At 35.5% G+C, this 21,293-nt stretch overlaps 1 long non-coding RNA gene across 3 annotated transcripts in view; it reads left to right on the top strand.

Moving 5' to 3' along the window:
• The window catches only part of LOC306989670, a 174,190-nt gene extending 153,225 nt beyond the window's left edge, over positions 1–20,965 (top strand). For all 3 annotated transcript variants that reach the window (XR_013795686.1, XR_013795687.1, XR_013795688.1), the window contains 2 exons: positions 12,726–12,841; positions 20,829–20,965. This is a non-coding gene — a long non-coding RNA (uncharacterized lncRNA). The remainder of the gene's footprint in view (positions 1–12,725; positions 12,842–20,828) is intronic.
• Positions 20,966–21,293: the final 328 nt, after the last annotated feature.

Below are 21,293 nucleotides of genomic sequence, written 5' to 3'. Positions count from 1 at the left end.
ATTAAACATTTAAAATATTCACAAATTAATATGGATTTTGTTGTTGTTGATTTATTTTTCTGAGACAAAATTAGAACCTGGAAATGATATTAATCCCGCAGTGCTGAATGAGAAGAGCCATATGTCTCTGGAACCACAGCCTACAGAAAGGTGATTTATAGGCTAGCCTAATGATAATAAATGTGTCTGAAAAAATAACGAGGCATTTTAATTGTGTATTAATAAACTATTGTTTTCTAAATCAGTGTCGGTTAAAAACATAGCCTATCTCCATCTCCGCTGTTAAGCAGATGCTTTTAGAGAGAAATGCACCTTTCATACGGATTACATAATCAGAAGGTATTAGCTTTCGATTCGAATTTGTTCGTTTTGAAGTGGACATTTCAAGCTTTAGACTACATATAGGCTATATTTAGTTTCAGTTCTCGCGCTCCAGTTCACGGAGATCATGAAAGCGCGCCTGATTGTTTTATTTTATTTGACAAAAGCACAACGTTTCTTGTTATTGCGAGTTTACACAAATAAAAGTAGTTGCGAATAATGTATTATTATTTTCTGTATGACCAGAAATGATAGAGTATTTTAAATTGTTTCACTGTTGATAAGTGTTCGCGCCCGCGCGTCCGTGCCATGCAGTGCGCGCTCACATTCCGCTCCACAAACGCTTGGATATGCGTCAAAATCTTGTGTTTATTTGTTATAATCTTAGGCTAGCCCTGTATTATTATGGTTTAACCCGCGCGGCTACTGACAGTAATGCAGCGCAATATGAAAGACTTCGTCTTAGGTTTAACAACCTATGAAACTAATAATGAACAATATGAAACTAAAACGACATAGCCTGCTTAATTTAAAATGGCTTATGAACTATATGCTATTTAGAGGTGGATAAACGCACTTTGGAGGTGGATAAACGCTATTTCAGAATTTTGGGAGGTGCCCAAACGACGTTTACGTTTAGCCTCCACTACATCCCTGGTTACGGCGATATGTGCACACTGTCCCGGCTCCTTCATCGGGTCGCCCGGTCCGCCGTCAGCATGTGGGTCGGCCACCGGTGGGAAACATGACGGTCACGGATCCGTCAGAGATCACTTATTGTACATTTGTTTTACAAAATGTGCCTTGTCTTAATTTAATTCATTAACGTATCCTCCATAAACTTGTAATGTCTTGCAAGTCTGCAGCCGACACTTATTATTATTATTATTATATAATATATTATGTTCATTTTCAATCTGTACTCTGAATTTTAATGTTTGTGTTGGCTGTTTCTACATATAAAATTTGTATACAGTAAGAAAGTTGTGATTGTGATTATTTTTTTAATCATTATCACCAAGTGGGGCCATTCAAAACCTTTATAATGTCCCTCTTTCTCTGGAAACTGTCTCCTAATGGCTGACACACACATGCAGGTAAGGGTCTAAATACTAGCTTTGCTATTGCCTGACACATAATTACAATATTGTGATCTGAGCATAGTGTTATACATATCGTCGGCTAACGTGAATAGGCTACATCTATAAGCTAACACTGTTCTCTCATCGAGACCCGACTCCTGCCCTGTTCTCCTCACACCACAGCTCAATGCGTCTCCTCTGACCGTTGTTTTGTCTAATCCTGGCCTGTTTACTCTTTTGGCTTCATATCAGGCTCATAATTATGGCTGAGGTCCGTCATACGAGTAAACAATTAGGCTACAATTTCCACAGCGTCCGAACTGTCATTGCGATCCATTGCTTTCCTATTGTTTACTTTGACCGCTCTCCCCCATGCTACGTCACTTCCGGTTTGGCGGTTTTCAAATGCGGAAATACAATTTTCTCACAAAAATGACTCCAGAAGCCTAAATAGCGTTTTATAAGTATATGTTTATATTTAAATCTAGTTCCTACATTATTGTTCTATACATTGGCGCACTGGGTACTCTAACCTGCAATATGCCCTTTAAGAGTCTTATTGGCCTGTTTAGCTGAGCCATTCATAGAACAAACAAAACAAACCCTGACAATTGATAAGATAACATAGGGGAGAGCGGGGCACAACCTAACGCATTTTGGTTTTGGCTCAATTATTTAAAAAATAATTAGGTTAGATTAATCTTTTTTTTACACAAGAAACATACACATCTCTGCTACAAATGAACACTTAAAGTTTTTTTCTAGGATCTTCCATTTTCTTACAGTTGCACTGAAAGTGACAGAAGTGCAAATGTTACAACTTACCCCATATGCGGGGTTAGTTGTAACAGACAGAGGGGTTAGTTGTAACACTTATGTGTAACACACATAATTCAGTACTATTTTATCTGTATAGTTTGATATTGTTTGTACATCTGTATAGATAGATATCCATACATCCATCCCTCATCCAATCATCCTTCTATTATGGATCAATATCATGGATAGAGATATAGGAAAGGGCTGCACAGTTTTGCATGCAAAATTATTATTATTATTAATAGTAACAGTAATATTAATAAAAACAAGCTTAAAATCACATTTTAAAGTGTTTATTACATGAAAACAGGCAATATTTTTTATAAATAAACAAGTGATCAATATAGTAAACAAATCCCATAGCCTACAATATTGTGAACACTTGGCGGCTTAGTTGTAACACTGTGCTACAACTAACCCCGCTGTGTAAAAAATATTTTAAACCTAGCTAACAGATGCTAGGAGTTGCTGACATGTTTCAAAATGGTGCCATGTTTTAGCCAACAAGACAGTGATTAAGGCAATATAAAGTTAGATTTGGTGACGTACACACACAACTCAGAAACAGAAAAATACGTATGATGAAAAAAAATACTTAGATGGTGTCAAAACACTCTTTGTCCCGTATCTTCACAAAATATTACCAAAACTTTTCACAAATCCACGGGAGACAGTCTTCTGGCAGCGAGAGAAAAAGAGCGTAAACACAACACGCGTGACCCTGAGTAACTACGTAAAAGGTCCGTGTTACATTTAGCCCCGCGTTAGGTTGTGCCCCGCGCTCCCCTACACTTGATAATCTTATAAGACGATTAGATAATTCCAATTGAAAGATTTTACTTTCAATAAATTGTTTTGCAATAGATTTGTAAAAATTAGTTTTTGTGCATGTTTGGCCCGGGTTATTGTTGCATTTACACTGTTCTGACCACTAGTGGTCACCGTGGAGACCGGTGTCGGATTGTTCCGAAGCCTCAACACAATACGGCACATTTGCTTCAACTGTTTCAGTGTTTCACGAAGCCTCGATCTGCCCACCCCTATAAACAGGTAAGAATAGGTGAGAGTCTGTGTGTTCACGTAAGGACGAGAACAGACCCGGAAGTGAAGGGGAAGTGTCTCTTTATAGTGAAAAGATGATGATGTGCAGGTGCTGATGTAATTAGGTGATCCAGTGCGCAGGTGAGAAACAAGAGGGATGCTGGGGAGTGTAGTGCCAAAGGTGATTAGTAGGTGACTGTGGCTATAGAAATGAAACTTGGATATATTTTAGAGTAGTCAATGTGCTGCTTGTATAGGAGTATATATTTAATGTCCTCTAAAAATAACTCAATATAGTCATTATTGTCAAAATAGCTGGCAACAAAAGTGAGTACACCCTAAGTGATAATAGCTGTATGTCGTTTAACCATGCAAAGCCACATGTCCTATTCATCATTTTCATGTTTTTGTCTGCTTGACAGGACCATACAAATTTGTGTATCTTGTAGTAGAGCAGTTAAAATGTGTGCTTTGAGTACAATTCTCTCATACTGACCACTGGATGTTCAACATGGCACCTCGTGGCAAAGAACTCTCTAAGGATTTGAGAATTAGAAGTGTTGCTCTCCACAAAGATGGCATAGGCTATAAGAAGATTGGCAACACCCTGAAACATGAGTTACAATCAGTGTTGGGAAAGTTCACTTTCTACATGAACTAGTTCAAAGTTCAGTTCACAAATTTTAAAATGAACTAGTTCAGTTCATAGTTCATACTCAACATTTTGAACTAAGTTCACAGTTCCAAAAATGAACTAGTTCATAGTTCTTTTTTTCCATATATTGCTGCAAGCTATTATTTTTCAAAATTATTGCCACAGCCCATACAGTATAACCACAGACAGCAATATTTTAGCAGTTTTAACACTGAAGCTATGTGTCAGATTTTTCCCATCCTCACCGACCTTGTCATAAAACTCGTTTAAATGATCATGCGATGCCTACATGCTGCTTTTTGTTTTGATGTAGTGATGAGTCGTTCATGAACGATCCATTTATTGCAACTTTAAAGCCTCTTAAATGAACGAAATGACTCGGAAAAAGATTTGTTCATTTTGATGAACGAGATCGAACAAGAGAGTCAGTAGAAACTGGTGGCTGATGTTGCCAGATTGGGTGTTTTTCCCACTACATATTAAGGCCCATTTACGGGGTGTTTTAGCCTGGTTTTCGCCTGGAAGGCTCTATAGAAATCTGGCACCCTATTGAATTAAGTTAAACTGAGAGACCGTGCCGTTCACAGACACCAGAATGAACGAGTTCACAGTAACGTTCATCAGGCAGTAATACAGTACGTTCAGTTCACGTTCGCCCAAAATATGAACGAGTTCATGAACTATCGTTCAATGAACGCTTTCAGGCACAACACTGGTTACAATACAGGCCAGGGTCATACAGAGGTTTTCCAAGACGAGTTCCACTTGGAACAGGGGTCGCAAGGGTCAAGCAAAGAAGTTGAGTCCTCGTGCTGTGCGTCAGGTGCAGAAGCTGGCTTCATAAACAGATGCATGATCGTGCCCGCATTGCTTTAGAAGTTGCAGAAGCGGAAAGTCATCTTGTCGGTGCTCAGACCATACGCCACACACTGCAACAAGTCAGTTTGCATGGCCGTCGTCCCAGAAGGAAGCCTCTTCTGAAGCTGGCTCACAAGAAAGCCCGTAAACAGTTTGCTGAACACAACCTGTCAAAGAGCATGAATTACTGGAACCATGTCCTGTGGTCTGATGAGACTAAGATAAACTTGTTTGGCTCAGATGGTGTCCAGCATGTGTGGCGACGCCCTGGTGAAGAGTACCAAGAAATGTGTGTCTTGCCTACAGTCAAGCATGATGGTGATAGCATCATGGTCTGGGGCTGCATGAGTTTTGCTGGTACTGGGGAGCTGCGGTTCATTGAGGGAAACATGAATTCCAACATGTACTGTGACATTCTGAAGCAGAACATGATGCCCTCCCTTCATAAACTGGGCCGAACGGCATCATCATGACCCCAAACACACCGCCAAGATGACAACTGGCTTGCTGAGGAAGCTAAAGGTAAAGGTGATGGAGTGGCCAAGTATGTCTCCAGACCTGAACCCTATTGAGCACCTGTGGGACATCCTCAAGCGGAAGGTGGAGAAGCGCCATGTGTTTAACATCCAGCAGCTCCGTGATGTCCTTATGGAGGAGTGGAAGAGGATACCAGAAACAACGAAAGCAATGAAAACCCTTGTTGTGATACAGCAAAAGTGTCTTTTCCCCAGGCTCAGAAATCAGCATTCAATTTTGGTGGCTCGCCATCTCAAATCCATGAGAGAATTTTTCTAATGAAGCAATAAACCTGACCTGTTTTACCAAAACAGTGTCATTAACATTCAATATTATTTCTTTATAACTTTTCTGCTCTTTAAACAGTGTTTAAACATATATTTTCACTTACATGACGAACGTGTGAGATCTCACAGGCATATTGATAATGTGCAAATTAATATTCATTCATAGCTAAGCAAAAATATATTACTCAACATTTCAAAAATCATATTAACATTCAGAAAATATGCAAATAGACTTCACAGCGTGCATAATAACATAAAATCCTTTATAGAAAATAAAACACAAATAAACTCACCAAATCAAGTTTTTTTTTTAAGCACCCGCTTCAGATTTAAAGGAGCTTCACAATCGGCTAGAATCCGCACTTAAATCAGCAATCACCATTCTTATTAATCCTTTCTGCATCACTCTCATCTCGTGTTCAGCGCGTCTCTCCCACTTCCGTGCGTCATCCGCTGACGTCATACGCAACTCGTGTACGTGTAATATATCACATGTTCGGTGCTAGATTATAATGCATATTATTTTTATTTATACTTATTTAATTCACAATGTATATGAATAGATCGTTTCAACTTTTTAATTAAAAGTTTAACTATTAGAATATACAATTATATTATTTATTTAGTACCATTTTTAACATGGGTTACACCCTGTACTTTATTTTATTTTAATCTCAATTCAAATGTGATGTTTCAAGAAGAAAAATATAAAGGTTATTTTAGGTGAGCTCATGTAACTAATACTGGAGCTCATCTAAAAAAAAATATATATATATATATTTTGCTCAGGAGAATGGTTGTCTTATTTGTCAAGTATGTCAACTTCATCATTATAGTTGTATTCTATATTTAGCAGCTTGTTAGAAACTTACATTTTTATCAACTACAGCAGCTCTAAAAAAAAAAAATCAAGCTTATGACTGTCAATGACTGTGTTTCATTGTTGTTGAACAAAACATGACTCCTTGTCTCCTTAAGTAGACTCTTCAAGTCAACTCAACACTTACAATATAGGCTACTTAATATAGAATACAATAAAGTTCATGTTTATGGTCAAATGTTGATAAATGCAAATTTTGTCATGGTTTTGGAAAACACCAGCTTATTCATAACATTACGACTAACATATTCATCCTAAGGACATCCTGTAAGGGCAAAAAAAGTAATGCAGGGCATGTACTCTCGTTGGTTTGCGTTCTTGTCTACTCTACTCTAAAGTACATTTATGGTTACAGATGAACAAACAACTCTATAAAATATGTGTTTTCCCAAATAAGACGGGATCCAAGTTAGCGACCTCCGTGGAATGACTGCATACGCGGAAAGATTTCGCACTTGGACTTTAGGCCTACCTTCTAGACACGATCGCTCTTTCAGATCTTTTACCGGTAATAATGTTTTACCGGCCAGGTCATGTTTGTAAATGAGAAGATGTTCTCAAACAGTTTACCTGGATAAATAAAGGTTAAAAAAAAATAACAAAGAAATAACCGGATAACCGGCAAACCTCATAAGCCCATACTTTACCGCAGTGGATGTTTGAAAGGTCAGTCATTTAATTTTAGGACGCATCTGTACTGGTTAGCGGTTACAGTGCAGGGCTGTCACATTCTGTTTCTGACTACAACCATATGTGACCCTGGACCATAAAACCAGTCATAAGTCGCACGGGTATATTTGTGGCAATAGCCAACAATACATTGTATCCGTCAAAATTATTGATTTTTCTTTTATGCCCAAAATCATTAGGCTATTATTAAATATTCATGAATATATTTAGTAAATTTTCTACGTTAAATATATTTTTATTTTTTATTTTTTTGTGAGTGGATCCAGCACAATCACAAACATAAATGGACAACTTTAAAGGAGATTATGTATGCATCTCTATAAAAAATAAAAATCTACCCATAAGATTGGGTTTTTGATCTAGGGTCACATATGTGGTTTGAGTGATTCAATCCAGAAATGTTTTGGACCCACCTATACCTGCTATAGAGCTGTTTTGTGATAGCTGGATAGCTTAAAACATGTTAAGTGTAAAAAATAAAAATATAGCTTACAATGAGAAAAAAATAAAACATTAAGTAGCCTACCCCAAAAACAGGTGATGAATGACAAGTGCTATTCTGAGAACGTGTGAATGGGGGGTGTTATGTGTTTCCCTCTTTTGAACTTGTGTCTTAACAAGCAACCTGTCACCATTATGAAGAATCACTCCTACTCCTTCAAATGAATGACACTCGCGGGCATAACAAGAAAACACATCTATCATCCAATTTAAGTTCTGGGAAATATTTGCAGATTGAAAGAAAGGTATTGGAGAAGGAACAGCTGGTGAGGATATAAAAGCGGTTAAGTGCGATTTAAATATAGACAGTATAATGTGATAATGTGAATCACATTATGAGATTTTATGTAGGCACATATTCAATCACATGCTTTTACAGCTGTAGGCTAAAGGAATTAATTATGAGAAGACACTTGATGGCAAAGTAGCCTATCATCGGGTTAACAAATTTTTCCAGGTCTCATTTCATCCATAACAAAACAATCTTAATTACTTCAAGAAAATGTATACTATTATGACTTCATTTTTGCATGGTGGCTGTATTTCCAGGGCAATTAAGCACCTTTTACATCCTAATTCTCATTACTGTGTGTTTTTTCTCTTTCGATTTTTTTGTGATAAAATGTGATCTCTTCATGAGATTCACCTCACTCTCTCAGTAGGACTACGTTAGGATTGAATAGCCCTTAATGATTAAATATTTCTTACTTTTGTTGATTTGAGAGTTTGCACAACAGTTTTAATTTAGTATTATTTATATACAATTATATTATTAAAAGGTTAGTTCACCCAAAAAAATTTTTTTCTGTCATTAATTACTCACCCTCATGTCATTCAACTTTCGTTCATCTTCGGAACACAAATGAAGATCTTTTTAATGGAATCTGGGAGCTTTCTGTCCCTCCATTGACAGCTACACAACTGAAATTTTGACACTTCATAAAGAAATCGTAAAACTAATCCATGTGAATCGAGCGGTTTAGTCCAAATTTTCTGAAGAGACTCGATCGCTTTATATATGATGAACAGTTTAAAATGATTTTTACCTTTGATGTGCATTTTTACCTTCTATAAAGGTATTTTGAGCTGTTTACACGACACAGGTTTCAACTAAACATTTTCTTTTTTGTACGGTTTGGTCATTCATTTACACGAAAACAGTGTTTTGGTGCCTGAAAACGCAAACTTTTGAAAACGTGTTTCAAAGTGGACGTTTTTGAAAACTATCTCTGTGTAAACAGCAAAAACGCGAGTCTGTGAAGAAGACGATAACGTGTTGCACATGCGTACGTGTTCAGTCTATACTGTTTCATCGCCATCTAATGGCCTGGCAGCAGAATACAGCGTTTTTAGGCGTTTTCGCGGATCCGTGTGAATGGGGATCGTTTTGACAATGATGTCATCTGTACGCGGAAAACTCAAAGTATCGTTTTAAGCATGTTGTCGTGTAAATGTAGCCTCTAATATTTGGAGAAACGTCAATCTCCGTGTGATATTGATTAACTATTAAATAATATAAATATAAAAAACATACAGAGGTATTTTTGCCTCTTATCTTGAATATTGAGGGCATAAATACATTTTAATAGGCTAAATCACGCAGCAAAAGCGTGCACTCTAAACGCGTAAGCACACTAGGCTACTTGTCAGATCCCACATCGTGAAAACAGCAATCATGATATTATCATTGACGAACAACACGAGGGTGAGTAATTAATGACAGAATTTTTAATTTCGGGTGAATATTCCTTTAATATTTTGAATTAGCTTTATAGTTTTCATTTTAATGTTTGTTTACTTTAAAGTTGTAATCATTTTGTCAGTGCTCTTATTTCTATTAGTATACAATATTTCTATTTAGGTTTTATTTATATTTCACTTTTTAGTAATATAATATAAACTATTGAACAATAAACTAATACAACTAATGAAAACAATTAAAATTGTTTTAGTTTAGTTAATAATAACACTGCCACACGGTATTATGTAACCGCACTTGACCCTGAAGGTTTGCAGTATATGGCATCATACACTGCAGATGATGTTGTGCGATTACATAGCTATATATTTCCACATTTCAAAAAACCAATAACCTTTGTCATATCAACGCCTCTGCCAGTTTATAACACTGCCTTTGACAGTATTTCCATGTTGGTGAGATTTATAAAGGTGTGAAGCATTGATAAGAACTCTCTTGGGCATGTGTGATTGACTTCTTGGCAATAAATTTGATCTTACTGGATAGACTATGTAAGAGTTTATGGGCCATTTCAGTTCATTTTAAGGCTGATCCACCATGTACCATAGGTGCTGTCTGGGAATTAATCCAACATTATAACACCAAGCCGAAGCGGTGATGCAACCAGAAAGCAACGTTTTAATGCAAAACTTCCTAACCTAGAAACACCCCTGTTTCTGTAGTATTCAAAATATTATTGTTGGTGTTACACATAATAACTGCTTATGATGCAGAGATGTTACTTCTATCTTTGCATGCACTTTCCTGTTCCACTGAATTTGAATGATGTGCTAATTATATCAATTGCACCAGATAAACTTGGTTGCCCATTGATTTTTCCTGAAATCAAATATTCTCTGACCTATTGCTTTGAGTGAATGCATTTGGCATGGTTTGCATAATGTTTTTTTTTTTTTAAACGGGGCACCATCATGTACTGAATGTTATGTTTTATTAGCCAGACAGTTGAGAGCTCAGGAGGAAAGAGAGCAGAGGAGCAGTCTGGACTCTGAGATCAAAGCTGCGTTGCTCTGGCTTCTCTCCAGCTCTGCTCCCCTCTTTCTGTCTCGGCCTGGATAAGCAGACAGATCTGCAGGCACTGCAAACTACTGTTCTGCGTTCTCAAGATGTTGGCATGAAACAACACCGCATTTAATCAGGTTCTCTTTAATACGACATCGTGTTTTGGCAGGAGACCAAAACACAGAGATTAAACCAAAAGTATAATTAGGGCTTATTTGAGTGGAAAAAAGGTCATCAAGGCTGATTAGGGTAATATGGTGTTGAACAGATTTTGGTGTGTGTGAAAAGCAAATGCTAATATTCTTCAACATCGAAGAATTTTCTATCAAAACCTGGAAACCTGAGTGGCTGAAATGGACGTTAAATAATAGGTCAGTGACAGATGACTTGTCCTGTTCTCGTCCATGTCTCATCAAATCGTTAAGCATGGACAGAGACACTTTGAATTTGCTATAATGATGATCCCTGCAACCCTGCTGCGTTCAATTACAAACGTGCTTCAGTCCACCAATGCACAAGGGAAGCGAAATGAGCGTGGCCCACAGGCTGTGTTATGCCATAAATTCAATGTAATCCGATTTATCATTGTCATTATTAAATTAATTTCAAACAAAATTGCCTGTTAATTTTGCAGGTGGAAATGTGTCCATATCCATTACATTTTAAATTGCTCAAATTTTTGTAAAAAACAAACAAATAAACAAAACACAGCGGTTTCTTGACCTTGGCCTACAGTAGCGGCAGACCTGCAAAGACTGATCAGTAATATTGTGTTGAAATTTAGGTACATTTACAGGATAACGATGTACTTAAAAATGGAAATGTTTTTCCTTCGCGTTTTTGCAAAGTTTCATGTACAGATGACAACGTTGTCAAAACAATCCCAGTTTACACGGATCCGCGAAAACGACTAAAATGCTGTATTATGCATGCCAGACCAGTAGTTGGGGAGGTCAGAATTAAAATAAGTTAGCAATGTAAGAATTAGGCGTATGTAAATAATTCACCTCCGGTGCAGTAAATCTACACTTTGCTGAAGAAGAGTTAGTTAACTTAATATCTTGAGCAGCACAAACACAGTCCTCACGCATTCCTATAGACTGAACAAGTAGTACTCATTCACAACGTCACTGTTTTTTCAAAGTTTGCGTTTTCAGGCCCCCAAACCACCTTTGTCGTGTAAATGAACGGCCAAAACTAATAAAAAGTTTTTAGTTAAAACCATTATCGTGTTAACAACCCCTTACATTGATACTTTGTTGTTGTCTTGTGATGGCTGACCAAAAAAAGGTTCAAACGTTTGGAAAGTTGTTTTTAAAGGGTTAGTTCACCAAAAAACAGCACATTACTTCCAGGTTCTACGTCAGAACGTCGCCTCACTCACTATTGGCCGTCGCTGGTCACGTGAGCACCACGACACATGCATGTGATGCTGACTCACATGATGGTGAGTAATTAATGACAGAAATTAGATTTGTGGGTGAACTAACCCTTTAATGTTTTTGAAAGAAGTCTCTTGCTCACCAAGGCTGCATTTATTTGGTAAAAAATACAGTAAAAACAGTAATACTGTGAAATGTTATTACAATGTGAAATAGATATTTTCTACTTTTGTATATTTTTTAAAATGTAATTAATTCCTGTGATGACAAATCTGAATCTTCAACATAAATACTCCAGTCATTAGTGTCACATGATCCTTCTGAAAGCGTTCTATTTCTAATGCTTGGTGGGGGTCACATGGATTATATCCTGTATTTATTGTTAATCATTTAAGTGTGATCATCTCTACTGGTTTAAAGCTCAAGCATAGCAAAATAAAGGATTTTGCTGTGTGATTGACTGAGATTGAAATTGTTCTTTTTTTTTTTTGCATAAGTGAATTACAAAATAACAAATGTGATTCATCTTAAGGAGCGAATAACATGACATGGTTCTAGAATTGGTCAGTAATGAATGAGCTTACAAAGATGTTAGTCAGACACTGATACAGCAGAAAGTCGATAATAGTGTTTTGTAGAGGTCAAGTGTAATAACAGTTGTAAGTCAATTGCTCACAGAAGAGTTGTGTCTTTCAGTGTTTTTGAGGGTACCGAAAGCTATTCTAATGGAGTTCATTCCACCGTTGAGATGAATTTGAAGGCTTTTAAATATTTTTTTTGTCTCAATCACACAAGTTGTTGAGTGCACCTCGGTCATGTATACAAGAAAATTCCACTGTTGTATTTGCTGCTTGTTATTCGTAGATGTGTGTCGGTCTGTGTAACTCAAACACTGTCAGATAATAATGTAACAGTCATTGGTCTGCTCACAGATGGTGAGGAGGCTGAGTACAGAGAAGAGGTTAAGACCCTGGCAATATGGTGCCAGGAAAACAACATCTCTCTGAACAAGACCAAGGAGATGATCACAGATTACAAGAAACATCAGGTAGGAGCCAACACACCTATTTTCATCAGTAAGACTTTTAGATAGCAGCAGAACATTTCCAGAGACTGATGTAGCTGGACCATTTTATCTAGCAAGCGCCAAAGCAAAAGAAAGTACATATATTAATACTGTAGTTACATGCACCAGGGTTCCCAAAACTTTTGAACAATTAATTTTCCTTGGTTTTCCTATGGCTGAAAAAAATGGGTACAATTTTATTTTACAGTGCCATTTTGTGTAATACACATATAAGTTACTATAGTAATAACAGTAAAGTATATGCTTGATTACATGCAACTAACCCTAAACCAAACCTTAATCCTAAACATATATTACTGTACATGTACTTAATAGTATTATTATATAGTACTTGGACTGTAACAAGGACACCTTAAAATAAAGTGTAACCAAGAAAATGATATATGGTATGTAAACCCATGTAAATGTTTGGGGAGATTTTTCTTTTTCTGAAAGCAATGTATATTTTTATTCAGCTAGGACATGTTAAATTGATCAAAAGTGAAAAGTAAAGACATTTTATTATGAAATACTCTTTCTTTTTAACATCCAAATTCATTGAATATTCGTGAAAAAAGAGTATTACGGTTTCCACAAAAATATATAGACTGGAGTAACAGCTGCTGAAAATTCAGCTTTTTCATCAAATAAATGATGTTTAAAATAATAATAATTAAAAAACAGTTATTTTAAATTGTAATGATATTTCACACTATTACTGATTAACTGATTTTTTAAAAATCAAATGAATGCAGCCTTGGTGAGCATAAGAGACTTCTTATGAACAGTATGCATATATTCATCATTTATGAGATGAGCATTTTACAGTATGGTTACGATTGAACAAGATATACAGTAGGTACCATGTTGTTAGAGAATACGTGTTTGAATACTTTGTTTATGCATGTATTAAAATGTGCACGATTCTCTGTGGTAGACCATATTTTTGATGAAACCTAGAGGCTGTTGGAAACTCTATGGGGTTGATGAAGACATTTGCTCAGTCGGTAACCTCTTCACCTTGTCTGTATCCTCTGCTTTGGGCAGTAAAGCTGGACCCAGAAGCTAGACCTCCTCTTGTGGAGAACACTCTGGAGGAGGGAGCATGTTCCTACAGTGCAGTTCAGATAAAGGTGTTATGTGTGCTAAAGACCGATTCCCTTACCCTTTCCTCAAAGGGAAGTGTGAAGTAAAAATCATGATAAATTCTTTGCTTTCCAAAATCGAGATGCCACAGGCTTCTCTCAACTAGCTGGGCAACATGCCATGAAACAGCTTGGCAAGAGGTTCTTGCATTTACTTGACTGATTTTTCAGATGTTCAGTTTTCGGTTTAAAGTGGACTGCGTGTTGAATGGTTTAACTTGTGGGTGCAGCAGTATAGTTGGTGTTTCTGCATAGAGCCCTATACATTTTAAGGGTGCTTCTGCACCACACTTCAGATAAATCAATATTTTGCACAAGGCCAGTATTTAGTGCACTTACCACAGTTAACAACTGACATGTTGTTTAAAGCTTATGTGAAATTGTTTGATGAGAAAATAATTTTCTAACTTGGTAGGCCTAATTAAAAACTACGTAGGCTGTATATGGGCTTTGAATGAAGCCTGCTGCATTGCTATTCCTATTTTATCAAACTAGACAGTTAAGACTAGTCTGGCTATCACCAGACCAAGCTCAATCTTTTAAGATTGAACATTAGTCTGGGAAGTCTGCTCTGTATTTTCTGCTGCACAAGAGGCATGATCAACGGGCATAGTTCAAATGACTCTGTACGCAATTGGATAGTCCTTTTACCAATCAGACGCGAAAACTCCAGTTTGTACAAAACAAACATGTTGGTTTGTAGCATTGATCAGCGGTTTTGCAGAAGCAGCAATGGCATCGAGCGATTTTTGCAGGTTGTGCACACAAAAAAAAGAAGAAAAGAAGAAAAAAACGAAAGTGAGTGGTATTTACACCCACTCGAGCGACTTGTTTGCTAAACTAATTAAAGAAGCCATTTAACATCGTTAAAAGGTTAAAAGGAATTGGATTCGTTGCTTCTCTATCGTCATCGTGTTAAACCCACCAATAGCGCGCCAGGTGGATAAGCCAGTTTGTGATTGGTTCCCGCAAATTTGTAAATGAAGCAGAATAGATAAATGTATAGGTTTCCAGCCTGAGCTGCAGGGCGAAATCAAATTGCCGGCAGATCGGGCTGGGTTTACCCAGTCTAAGTTAAGACAGGAAACTGAAACTGGTTTCAGAGTTTTTTTTTTGTTGTTTTTTAGGCATTTCAATGATCTAGAACAATTTCAAGAGAGCTTTCGATATAACCAAGCAAAGACTTTTAGTGACCACAATGCTTATTTTCTCAGTAAATGGAGTCATTGAAAAAAGATAGACAAAATTGACACATTTATTCACACATAGTTTTTGTTACAGTTTACACATGGAGCAGGTATCTTCCAGACATGATGGAATGACAGTAGACACATATAGACAGGATATTACGTAAACATTGGATTTGGATGTGCCAAAGTTATTGTTTAGCACTTAAAGGGTTAGTTCACCCAAAAATGAAATTTAAAATGCTACTTTTGAATGTTCTCTGCACATTCTGAAACAAGTAACATATAAAAAAACATTAGACGAATGTTGCAACTAAAATGACTGAATGAGGGAGAAAACATGAGGTTTGTAACTGAAAACATTGATGGTGGTAACTACACAAGAAGATGAAAATTAATTTTAAAAAACAACAGCAATATGTATTGGCATTGTTTAACAATGCTGTGCACTTCTTATTTTAGACTGCAGAATTTGACAATATTAGTCAATGCATCTTCAGTTTCAGCAAATGGGTTTCAAAAATGAGTTAATAGTTTCAGCTCAGGTCAGTACCTGTTTTTATTGATATTTATACATAAACATTCTATTTAATTAATATAGTAAATAAATGTATCATGTCTAGGCTGTTATGCTCATATTAACATTAAAGGGTTAGTTCACCCATCAATAATTCACTGTCACGATTTGGTTTTGTTTCATGTTATTGTTTCATGTCTGTCATGTGATCCCTGTTCTAGTCATGTGATCCTACCATGTGTTCTGTGTTGTCATTGGTTCACTGTTTCATTGTTCACAGGTGTCTCTTGTCTAGTCATTTGTCTTGTGTGTATTTTATCCCTCATGTTTGCAATGTATCCTTGTCAAGTATTGTTACCTGTAACCACTGTTTGGTGAGTTCATGTATTAAGTTCCTTGCGACGCCTTTGTTTTATGTTTGATCTCGTTTTTGAAATAAAGCTGCACTTGGGTTCTCTAAGCTTGCCTTCAGTGGAAGTCATGTTACACTCACCCTCATAATGTTCATGACTTTCTTTCATCTTCAAAACACAAATGTAGATATTTTTAATTAAATCTGAGAGATTTGTGTTTAACAAATGAATTAGTTTAAAGTTTAGCTAATTATTTCACATCAAAAACTAATACAAATGCTGAAAAAACTAACAAAAACAATTCAAAGAAAGAACTAGTGAAACATTATAATTACAACTAAATGATTTTGGATAATCATTATTATTAAGTGGATGTTGCAAAATGCAATAAAAAAAATCCTGCTAAAAGTAAATTAATATTTAAAACCATGAATGAGTCACAGGATATACAATGTTAAAAGGCTTAACCAAACGCCTTAGGCTATAGCTCTGTTTTTATGTCTAAGTATACTGATCATCCAACATTCACAAAAAAAGAAAAGAATGTAGACCTTATGCGCCAGAGAAACAAGCACACAGCCATCTTAAGAATTTTGTGTTTGAACTTCCGTTTTTGCGGTAGCTCTGTATATTTCTATGGCTATTGCTGTCGCAGAGTAATTAGCTGGTGAAGTGGATTAACTTGTAAAGTTGATGAAAATGATCATGGGCACTGTAATGTTTGAAGCGGATGTCATGACAGATGACAGTGGACTGCAATATTTTAAAATGAGCGGTTCACTTATAAATCCGTAAGATCTCACCAGGCAGAACACAAGGATCGCAGTGCTGAGAAAGGCCTGGGCTACACAAGGTCTATAGAGTTTTTCTAAATGAAAATGATTCTGAATAATAGTGCCTTACAATTTCATGATGGCAAGGAAAAACTCTCTAAATGGTTTTGGTAGGATGAACAAGAAACCTTGGGAGGTATTTTAGTATGGTAAAATAGTCAAATATCACCAACTCTCCAGACATTCAGAATATTGTCAAATTACTCATAATTGAAGATGATTCAATATTTTGAAAATTTAATATTTACAAAACTTTATCATCTCAGAATTATGGAAATGGACATCGTTTAGCCTGCATAATGTATGAAACAAAAATATGTGTTTAGCATGAAGGCTTTTTGAAACACAAGATTGTGTGTAGACATCCAAAAGTTTGATGTTGTTTAACAGCACAGTTGCCGAAAGCCAAAACCCTGAGATATCTATTATGATGATTATTACTGTAAAGCCTATAGCTCAGTATATGCAGTCTTGAACGATGACTGTGTGAACGATGTGCTTGGACACAATTTCTTTATCTGTCAATATCTATCTGTCTGGTGAGGGGTGTGAGAAGAGTTGCACCATCTAAATGTAAATAGACCAAAACCAAAACAACTTTACTGCATCTAACTTTACAGCTACCAGAGTAAACTACAGTACAGGACAAACATGGTGTGGTTACAAATATAGAAATATTGACATTGAAATACAAATATTAGTGCTGTCAGTTGATAAAATCTTTTTAAGCTAATTAATGGCTTATTTTTTTTGTAATCAATCGAGATTAATCGCATATTAATACAATATATTTATATTATCATAATTTCACATTGAATCTCCAAATGTAGAAACAACGTAAATATGGTATATATTAAATATGTGTTTAATTGCACTATGTACTATGAATAAAGGCAGTAGCAACGATACCAATACTACTACTGATATCTCTATTAAATGTATTTTTTTCCCTCAATTTTAGCCATTAATTATATCCATTTTAATATAATTGAAAGCCATTATATGTAACATTTGTATGGTTTAAAAATACAAGAAGTTTTAATTTAAGTGAACTTAAAGCCTGGGACACACTCGACCGAATTATACAGCCGACTGCAAACTAGCACATGCGTTCTGCGACTGCGTCAACGGCCTGGCTTGATGTGTCCCGGCATTAAAACACATAAATTCACTATAAATTGTATGTGCATAAACTATAGATTGAATATAGATGGATCCTTATTCAAGCTACAAAAGTTAATCAGTGAAGAGCAGTGAGTGAGTTCTCATTTCTTTTGTTCTTTGATTTACATCAAGGACTGCAATTATTATTCCGATTAATCAGATTGAAACCTAATATTATTCATTACTTCTTTTTTTTAAACAAATTTAAAATTAATTTTAATTCATTATTTTAAACAATATTATTCCACATCCTATACAATGCGGTCCTTCAAACAATATAAATCCTATGAAAACGTATCCATGTAGGCAATGTACATTATAAGCAAAAAAAGGCTTAAAATTAAACATTAAATTCTAAACATAAAAACAACTGATTGCTTATATTTTAAAGCAGAAATTAAAACAACTGAATTAAAAATGATATTAAACAAAAACAAAAGTACAAAATCTTAACTAGTATGATGTATGAAGAACACACAAATTCACTTGTCTTAACATAGTAATTATTATATTACATTAATGGGCTATAGTGCCTTGACTGTTACTGCTCTCATAAACATGATTGCTTGTGTGTTACATGTATATATTTTAAAGCTACACTTAATTTCTAACAAAAAATGTGTATTTTAGTCAGAATTATTGGACTCATACTCTGAAATGTTATGATTTTAAATAAGTTTTATATTTTAATATAATATATTTAATTTATTCTTGTCATGGCAAAGCTGAATTTACAGCAGCATTTGTCCATGCTTCAGCGTCAAGTTATCCTTCAGAAATCATTCTAAAATGCTTATTTGGTGATCAAGAAACATTTATTATTATCAACGTTGAAAACAGTTGTGCTGCTTAATTTTTTTGTGGAAACAGTGATGCACTTTTTTCAGGATTCTGTGATGAACAAGAAGTTCAAAAGGAGAGCATTTCTTTGAATATAAATAACATTAAAACATTAAACATTACATTGTAACATTAAAACATGTAACATTAAATTTTTTATTTCTGTTTTAATTTCTTTAAAATAACTGATTAACATTTTTACAAAATACGTTTTTACTGAAGTTCATCACTATACTCAATTAATCTAACCTATAACTGTACAAAATGCTTTGTAGAATCACAGATTGCAGCAATGATAAAATTGAAAAATTTAAGAGGATCAACATAATGATATGATAATTGAGACCATTAGTCACGTTTAAAATGATTATGTCTTTTAAACGTGACGTTATCACCATCTAGCACACACACACATCTATCACCCTAATGAAATGATTAATTCAAAAATAATTAAAAAAAAAAACAATAGAGTTGTGATAACTGATTATTTATTGACTAGTCTTAATTTTTTTCGTTTTTTTTCTGAAATGCATGCATGTCTTTTTTCTAAAGCAACAATAATTTCTTAAAGTAAAAGACCCACAGTATCTCAAGTTTCTCTTTCATATTTCTCACTCAGTTATGACCAGTTAATGCATGACAACCAAGCACAACCCATAACCAGGCCTTGTGGGTAGAATTGAGTATTCTCTTTGAACTGTGGCCTGAATAAGATGGCTGCATGATAAATATTGTGTATTTATGACCTTATTTGATTGTATGTGTGTGCACATTGTTGTATGAGTAAGCGGAGAGCCTCTAATAAGATTAGTATTTCAGTATTTCACAGAAAGGCACATCCTTCCAAGGTTAAGATGGCACACAGTGTAAACAGTGTTACAAGCAAAGATAAGTTAGGTCGGGTGGGAGGTTATGACAGTTTGCCATTTAAAATGCATACTAAATTTTCATGTGAGTGCTTTATGAAGTGATTTTAATCATAACCACAAGATAGCAGTCATATTTCGTGCCTGAGCGCAGAGCATTTGTTTTAAAGCTGTTGAACAGAGTTATTAAGATAAATTTCCTGTGCCTGTAAATCAGGGCAATTAAGATGCACCAAGATCAGTTCTTTCCTTTAATCTCTTTCTTTGTTTCCCTATGGAAAATGCAGAAATGGGATTTTCTTTTTTATAAAAGCTGATGCTATCTTCTTTCCAGAGGCCATGTTTAATAATTAAAGGATTTAGAAAATGACCAAATATGTTTCATTCAGCTGTCAAAAAGTCTCTGGCTCTTGGCTCAAATCAGTTACTCCTTTGAGACTTAAAAAGTGGCTTCCTGCAGAAAATTATGTTTATGTTAAACCAGAGAGGATAAAATCACAATTATTCTGGTAAAAATGGTGCTGTATGATTTATATAACACTCAACTTGAAATCAAAATTGTCCCTGTTTACTTTCTTCAAACATGCTCCTTTCCTTATTAGAAGTTGGTTCATGTTATTATTTAAAAAAAGAAGCTATTTTATTTGAGCTATTTTGGTATGTACTGCCCACTGTTAGTTTTCCAGTGTTTTCCAATACCAGTGGATAAAATCAATTCCCATCCTCCTTTTTTTCTCTCTCACTGAATACCCCTTTTCACTCAAATATGTAACATTACAAGTTGATTTAAATTGTCTGCAAATGTTTATTTATCTGTAAAAATTATCTTTTATGTCATTTAGAGAGACAAACAAAAATACATATAATTTAAATAATGCATAATAAAAGGATTAAACTGCAACCAGTCTCTGAACAGCGATAGCTACTGTATGGTATCAAATTGCTGTAAGGCTTCAGAAGCTTGTGTAAGCCCCTTTTTGTTGATCTAAAGCTCTAGAAAGCAGATGCATATAACATTGGAGCTTGTGGGACACGTCATATTGTTTTGTCTCTGTGTTCTCAAGAGGGATTTGAGAGGCTGAATCCACAGAGAGTGTTCCAGATGCACCATGACTGATGACATCAGAGAGGACGTCAGCATGGCACGAGTGTATTTATGAGAGCAGGTTTCGGCTGTGTACACGCTGAGTTTGAGCTGCAGCAAAAACAGTAAGTAGTAGGTCAATGAACTCGTTTGTAGTGGAGAAGTAATTACATCAGATCACATACTAGCTCTAATCATGCATTGACATGGAGGTGTGATATGCTTTTCAGACTGTCTTTAAAATACAGATAAAGAGAAAAAAAATGAAGTGTGTCATTTGTGTTCCATCAAACAGAATATATATATATAAAATTTTTTTTTAAAACACTTCACCTGATTAAATTGCTGGATGTTGTCAATTCTCTGTAATATTGGTTTCTATCTGTAATCTTAATCTTTCCTATTTGACTGTTGAATCCAACTATATCAAGGGGTGAATCACTGT

Source organism: Phoxinus phoxinus (assembly GCF_949152265.1).
Source record: "Phoxinus phoxinus genome assembly, chromosome: 21".
Lineage (NCBI taxonomy): Eukaryota > Metazoa > Chordata > Actinopteri > Cypriniformes > Leuciscidae > Phoxinus > Phoxinus phoxinus.
The sequence above is the reverse complement of the archived record's forward strand: the minus strand, read 5'-3'. Positions and strand labels throughout refer to the sequence as shown.